The sequence below is a fragment of the Triticum urartu genome, chromosome 7, assembly GCF_003073215.2.
Source record: "Triticum urartu cultivar G1812 chromosome 7, Tu2.1, whole genome shotgun sequence".
In the NCBI taxonomy this organism is placed as follows: Eukaryota; Viridiplantae; Streptophyta; class Magnoliopsida; order Poales; family Poaceae; genus Triticum; species Triticum urartu.
Genome location: NC_053028.1, coordinates 676,122,370 through 676,130,156, shown reverse-complemented (window position 1 = coordinate 676,130,156; position 7,787 = coordinate 676,122,370).

Below are 7,787 nucleotides of genomic sequence, written 5' to 3'. Positions count from 1 at the left end.
ACTGACAGAACTGTTCTCCTCCATCTTGCAGCTATAGAACTTATTGGAGACTTCATATCTCTCAATTCGGGCATTTGCTTGAAATATTAACTTCAACTCCTGGAACATCTCATATGCTCCATGACGTTCAAATCGTCGTTGAAGTCCCGATTCTAAGCCGTAAAGCATGGCACACTGAACTATCGAGTAGTCATCAGCTTTGCTCTGCCAGACGTTCATAACATCTGGTGTTGCTCCAGCAACAGGCCTGGCACCCAGCGGTGCTTCCAGGACGTAATTCTTCTAAGCAGCAATGAGGATAATCCTCAAGTTACGGACCCAGTCCGTGTAATTGCTACCATCATCTTTCAACTTTGCTTTCTCAAGGAACGCATTAAAATTCAACGGAACAACAGCACGAGCCATCTATCTACAATCAACATAAACAAGCAAGATACTATCAGGGACTAAGTTCATGATAATTTAAGTTCAATTAATCATATTACTAAAGAACTCCCACTTAGATAGATATCCCTCTAATCTTCTAAGTGATTACGTGATCCAAATCAACTAAACCATAACCGATCATCACGTGAGATGGAGTAGTTTTCAATGGTGAACATTGTTTATGTTGATCATATCTACTATATGATTCACGCTCGACCTTTCGGTCTCCGTGTTCCGAGGCCATATCTGCATATGCTAGGCTCGTCAAGTTTAACCTGAGTATTCTGCTTGTGCAAAAACTGGCTTGCACCCGTTGTAGATGGACGTAGAGCTTATCACACCCGATCATCACGTGGTGTCTGGGCACGACGAACTTTGGCAACGGTGCATACTCAGGGAGAACACTTCTTGATAATTTAGTGAGAGATCATCTTATAATGCTACCGTCAATCAAAGCAAGATAAGATGCATAAAAAGATAAACATCACATGCAATCAATATAAGTGATATGATATGGCCATCATCATCTTGTGCTTGTGATCTCCATCTCCGAAGCACCTTCATGATCACCATCGTCACCGGCGCGACACCTTGATCTCCATCGTAGCATCGTTGTCGTCTGGCCAATCTTATGCTTCCACGACTATCACTACCGTTTAGTAATAAAGTAAAGCATTACATCGCGATTGCATTGCATACAATAAAGCGACAACCATATGGCTCCTGCCAGTTGCCGATAACTCGGTTACAAAACATGATCATCTCATACAATAAAATTCAGTATCATGCCTTGACCATATCACATCACAACATGCCCTGCAAAAAGAAGTTAGACGTCCTCTACTTTGTTGTTGCAAGTTTTACGTGGCTGCTACGGGCTTAAGTAAGAACCAATCTCACGTACGCATCAAAACCACAACGATAGTTTGTCAAATAGACTCCGTTTTAACCTTCGCAAGGACCGGGCGTAGCCACACTTGGTTCAACTAAAGTTGGAGAGACAGTCGCCCGCAAGCCATCTATGTGCAAAGCACGTCGAGGGAACCGGTCTCGCGTAAGCGTACGCGTAAGGTTGGTCCGGGTCGTCTCGTCCAACAATGCCGCCAAACCAAAGTATGACATGCTGGTAGGCAGTGTGACTTATATCGCCCACAACTCACTTGTGTTCTACTCGTGCATATAACATCAACATAAATAACCAGGCTCGGATGCCACTGTTGGGTTTCGTAGTAATTTCAAAAAATTTCCTACGCACACGCAAGATCATGTGATGCATTGCAACGAGAGGGGAGAGTGTTATCTACGTACCCAACGCAGACCGACTGCGGAAGCGCTGACACGACGTAGAGGAAGTAGTCGTACGTCTTCACGATCCAACCGATCAAGCACCGAAACTCCGGCACCTCCGAGTTCGAGCACACGTTCAGCTCGATGACGATCCCCGGACTCCGATCCAGCAAAGTGTCGGGGAAGAGTTCCGTCAGCACGACGGCGTGGTGAAAATCTTGATGAACTACAGCAGCAGGGCTTCGCCTAAACTCCGCTACAGTATTATCGAGGAATATGGTGGCAGGGGGCACCGCACACGGCTAAGGAATAGATCACGTGGATCAACTTGTGTGTTTCTGGGGTGCCTCTGCCTCAGTATATAAAGGAGCCAAGGGGAGGGGGGCGCCCGGCCAAGGAGGAGGGCGCAGGAGGAGTCCTACTCCTTCCGGGAGTAGGACTCCCCCCCCCCCAATCCTATTCCAACTAGGATTCCCAAGGGGGGAAAGAGAGAGAGGGGGGCCGGCCACCTTCTCCTAGTCCTAATAGGACTAGGGGAGGGGGAAGGTGCGCAGCCACCTTGGGCTGCCCCTTTCTCCTTTCCACTAAGGCCCATGAAGGCCCATATGGCTCCCGGGGGGTTCCGGTAACCTCCCGGTAACCCGGTAAAATCCCGATTTCACCCGGAACACTTCCGATGTCCAAACATAGGCTTCCAATATATCAATCTTTACGTCTCGACCATTTCGAGACTCCTCGTCATGTCCGTGATCACATCCGGGACTCCGAACAACCTTCGGTACGACGTAGAGGAAGTAGTCGTACGTCTTCACGATCCAACCGATCAAGCACCGAAACTCCGGCACCTCCGAGTTCGAGCACACGTTCAGCTCGATGACGATCCCCGGACTCCGATCCAGCAAAGTGTCGGGGAAGAGTTCCGTCAGCACGACGGCGTGGTGACGATCTTGATGAACTACAGCAGCAGGGCTTCGCCTAAACTCCGCTACAGTATTATCGAGGAATATGGTGGCAGGGGGCACCGCACACGGCTAAGGAATAGATCACGTGGATCAACTTGTGTGTTTCTGGGGTGCCTTTGCCTCAGTATATAAAGGAGCCAAGGGGGAGGGGGGCGCCGGCCAAGGAGGAGGGCGCAGGAGGAGTCCTACTCCTTCCGGGAGTAGGACTCCCCCCCCAATCCTATTCCAACTAGGATTCCCAAGGGGGGAAAGAGAGAGAGGGGGGCCGGCCACCTTCTCCTAGTCCTAATAGGACTAGGGGAGGGGGAAGGTGCGCAGCCACCTTGGGCTGCCCCTTTCTCCTTTCCACTAAGGCCCATGAAGGCCCATATGGCTCCCGGGGGGTTCCGGTAACCTCCCGGTAACCCGGTAAAATCCCGATTTCACCCGGAACACTTCCGATGTCCAAACATAGGCTTCCAATATATCAATCTTTACGTCTCGACCATTTCGAGACTCCTCGTCATGTCCGTGATCACATCCGGGACTCCGAACAACCTTCGGTACATCAAAATGCATAAACTCATAATATAACTGTCATCGTAACCTTAAGCGTGCGGACCCTACGGGTTCGAGAACAATGTAGACATGACCGAGACACGTCTCCGGTCAATAACCAATAGCGGGACCTGGATGCCCATATTGGCTCCTACATATTCTACGAAGACCTTTATCGGTCAGACCGCATAACAACATACGTTGTTCCCTTTGTCATCGGTATGTTACTTGCCCGAGATTCGATCGTCGGTATCCAATACCTAGTTCAATCTCGTTACCGGCAAGTCTCTTTGCTCGTTCCGTAATACATCATCTCACAACTAACATATTAGTTGTAATGCTTGCAAGGCTTATGTGATGTGTATTACCGAGAGGGCCCAGAGATACCTCTCCGACAATCGGAGTGACAAATCCTAATCTCGAAATACGCCAACCCAACATCTACCTTTGGAGACACCTGTAATGCTCCTTTATAATCACCCAGTTACGTTGTGACGTTTGGTAGCACCCAAAGTGTTCCTCCGGCAAACGGGAGTTGCATAATCTCATAGTCATAGGAACATGTATATGTCATGAAGAAAGCAATAGCAACATACTAAACGATCGGGTGCTAAGCTAATGGAATGGGTCATGTCAATCAGATCATTCAACTAATGATGTGACCTCGTTAATCAAACAACTCATTGTTCATGGTCAGGAAACATAACCATCTTTGTTTAACGAGCTAGTCAAGTAGAGGCATACTAGTGACACTTTGTTTGTCTATGTATTCACACATGTATTATGTTTCCGGTTAATACAATTCTAGCATGAATAATAAACATTTATCATGATTATAAGGAAATAAATAATAACTTTATTATTGCCTCTAGGGCATATTTCCTTCAGAATGAAGCATGAAAATAAAATAAAATTCCTACGAACACCCAAGATCCAATCTAGGAGATGCATAGCTACAAGAGGGAGTGTGTCTACATACCCTTGTAGACCAAAAGCGTTAGCATCGTAACGTGGTTGATGTAGTTGTACTCTTCATGATCCAATCGCGATCCAATCCGATCTAGTGCCGAACGGACGGCACCTTTGAGATTAGCACACGTACGGATCGGCGGCATCCTCTCCTTCTTGATCAAGCAAGTAAGGGAGAGGAGGTAGATGAGATCTAAACCAACACGATGGTATATTGGTGATGGTGGCAGGGGAATTCCGGCAGGGCTTCGCCAAGCGCTTACGGAACATGGAGGAGGAGTAACGGGAGGGAGACGGGGCAAGCGCGGAAGCCTTCGCTGCCACCTGCCAAGGAAGGGGGCGTGGCATCCCTAGCCCCTCTCCCAAGGAAGGGGGTGGCGGCCAAGGGGGGAGGAGTGCCCTCCAAGTCAAGTGGAGTCCCTCCCCCTTAGGGTTTCCCCTCCCCATGCGCATGGGCCTTGTAGGGGTTGGTGCCCCTGGCCCATTAAGGACAGGGCGCCCCCTAGAGCCCATGCTACTGTATGTGATGTGGTGGAACCCTCGAAGGACTTCCGGACCCCTCGGGAACCCTCTGGAACCTTCCGGTGGCTTCCTGGTACAATACCGGAAAAACCGGACTTCTTTTTGGAAACCCTATAACAACTTTCCATATATATAAATCTTTACCTCCAGACCGTACTGGAGCTCCTCGTGATGTCCCGGATCCCATCCGGGACTCCGAACAACCTTCGGACTTTCCACCAATCCGGGACTACGAACAACATTCAAATTGTCCACTACTAATATCTCAATAGTACCCTAGTGCTACCGAACGTTAAGCGTGCGACACTACAAGTTCGAGAATCATGTAGACATGACCGAGATTCCTCTCCAATCAATAATCAATAGCGGGACCTAGATGCCCATATTGATTCCCACATATTAAACAAAGATCTTTATCGGTTGAACCACGATGTCAAGGATTCAGTTAATCCTGTATGCAATTCCCTTTGTCCGACGATATGTTACTTGCCCGAGAATCGATCGTCGGTATCTCCATACCTAGTTCAATCACGGTACCAGAAAGTCTCTTTACTCGTTCCGTAATACAAGATCCCATGACTAAACTCATTAGTCACATGCTTGCAAGCTTCTTATGATGTTATATTACCGAGAGGGCCCAGAGATATCTCCGTCACATAGAGTGATAAATCCCAGTCTCGATCCATGCAACCCAACAAACACCTTCGGAATTACCTGTAGAGCACTTGTATGATCACCCAGTTACGAAGTAACATTTGATAGCACACAATGTATTCCTTCGGTATCCCGGAGTGGCATGATCGCCTGGTCTAAGGAAGTGATACTTTACATGAAGAAAGTTGTAGCAAATAGCTAAACGATCTGATGCTAAGCTTACAGTTGGGTCTTGTCCATCACATCATTCTCCTAATGATTTGATCTCGTTATCAAATGGCAACTCATGTCCATGGTTAGGAAACCTTAATCATCTTTGATCAACGAGCTAGTCTAGTAGAGGTTTACTAGGGACACGGTGTAGTTTATGTATTCACACATGTATTTAAGTTTCCGATCAATACAATTCTAGCATGAATAATAAACATTTATCATGAATGGGAAATATGATAATAACCATTTTATTATTGCGTATAGGGCATATTTCCAACACATGGCCTTAAGGAGCTCCCATTTATTGGTAGAGCATATACTTGGCAACAATCAGGAGGGTCCCACTTTTGAAAAACTAGATAGAATTCTAGTGTCTTCAGATTGGGATGCTTCCTTTCCACTTGCCACTGTAACTGGACTGGACTGGACAGAGAGTTATCTGATCATGTGCCTTTGCTATTGGCTAATGGCACCCCACCCACATGCAAATGTTTTTAGTTATGAAAATTGTTGGGTGAAGATGGAGGGCTTTAATGAGGTAGTAGCCAAAAGTTGGTCCTCTATAACACCTTTCGTAAGTTTGATGTTGACAAATGGCATGAAAAAGTCAAGAGATTAAGGAGAGCACTTCAAGGATGGCACATTAATGTGGAGGGTGTCTACATGAACAAGAAGAAAGATTTGCTATCCAAGTTGGATGAACTAGATAAGAAAAGTGAAGGTTATCCCTTAAACATTAGGAGAAAGACAATTGAAACTTGCTTTTGAGCTAGAAAAGCAAAAACATGTAAGAGTTGAGGAAATCAAATGGAGGCAGAGATCTATGGAGAGAGATTTTAAAGAAGGTGATGGTAATACAATATATTTTCATCTGAAAGCCAGTGGAAGAAAGAAAAATAACCTTTCGCAAAAAAAGAAGAAGAAGAAGAACTACATTTCCTCTCCTTTCGCTGATGGGGTTGAGTTAAAGGAAGAGACTGATCTTATTGAACACGTAACTTTACAAAAATTGTTTGGCCGTGCTGAGATTACCTCCATTAGACTTGATAGTATTGAGTGTTCTCAGTTCAATGAGAGTGACAGGAAGATGATGACCGGGATTTGTCTTTGGATGACATTCTTGTGGCTATCTTTGGAATTAAGCATAATAAAGTAGTTGCCCCTGATCTTCTTCTAATTTAATTTTTTCAAAAATTTTGGAAGATCATCAAGTTCGACCTGCTGGATCGTATCAATGCTTTCCATTCTGGCAACTTGGACCTTGAGAGATCGAATCATGGCATAATTGCCCTGATTCCTAAGGTTCCAGATGCAAATGTCATTCAGAAATTCAGATTATTTTTCTACTAAATGTGTGCTATAATATTATTACAAGTCTTAGGAAAAAATATTCAGTCTGGTGATTGGTTAAGTTGTCTGTGATTCCCAAACTGCTTTCATCAAGAACAGATACTTGGTCTGGTGATTGGTTAGGAAAATGCCAGATGACCCTGTAGCAATTATCTTCAGTTTCCGTCATTGTCTGACCAACTGAGCAATACCATAGAGAAGCGAATGATGCTGGATGAGGTAGCAGAAGCATGGATGAGGGAGTCGTGAAGATCGAAAGGATGATGCTGGAGATCATGAACAGAGCACATGGGCGGAATCCGCGGATACCTACTGTCCCTAGGAGACATGGCGTAATTCGTTGCTGGCTCTCTGCTCAACTATCTTCACGTTGTGTCTTGTTATTGTTAGTGGTTTGCAGTGTGTTGTGTCTTGCCGTTGTTGAGTTGGATTTAAGGATGTTGGTTTCAGTTTCCGTTTACTGGGAGTCCAGGGCCCTGCGTGGTTACCTTGGTGGCTTCCCTAGCCGGGGGGGGGTTCTTTGTAAAACATTGGTGGCTTCTTTAATGAAAATCGAGGAGATGTGCTCGTTGCTTCAAGAAAAAGCTTTGTTCATTTTTCTTTTGGGGACGAGAAAAAATGGTGGAAGTCCAAGAAAAATACGCAACGTTTGCTGCCAGTACTTAACATCAGTTCAGTTCAATTATAGACTGAATTTTTTTGGTTCACGGTTTTGCATATATAGAACCAATCCGTCAACGTTTTTGTAGGAACCAAACTTCTAAGAACCTGAGGAATCAATCCGTTCGGTTAGAAAACGCCATGGGTAGCTGCTGCTTTTCTACAAGTTCACGGGATATATAGACGGTTAGGATTCTTGCATGCACC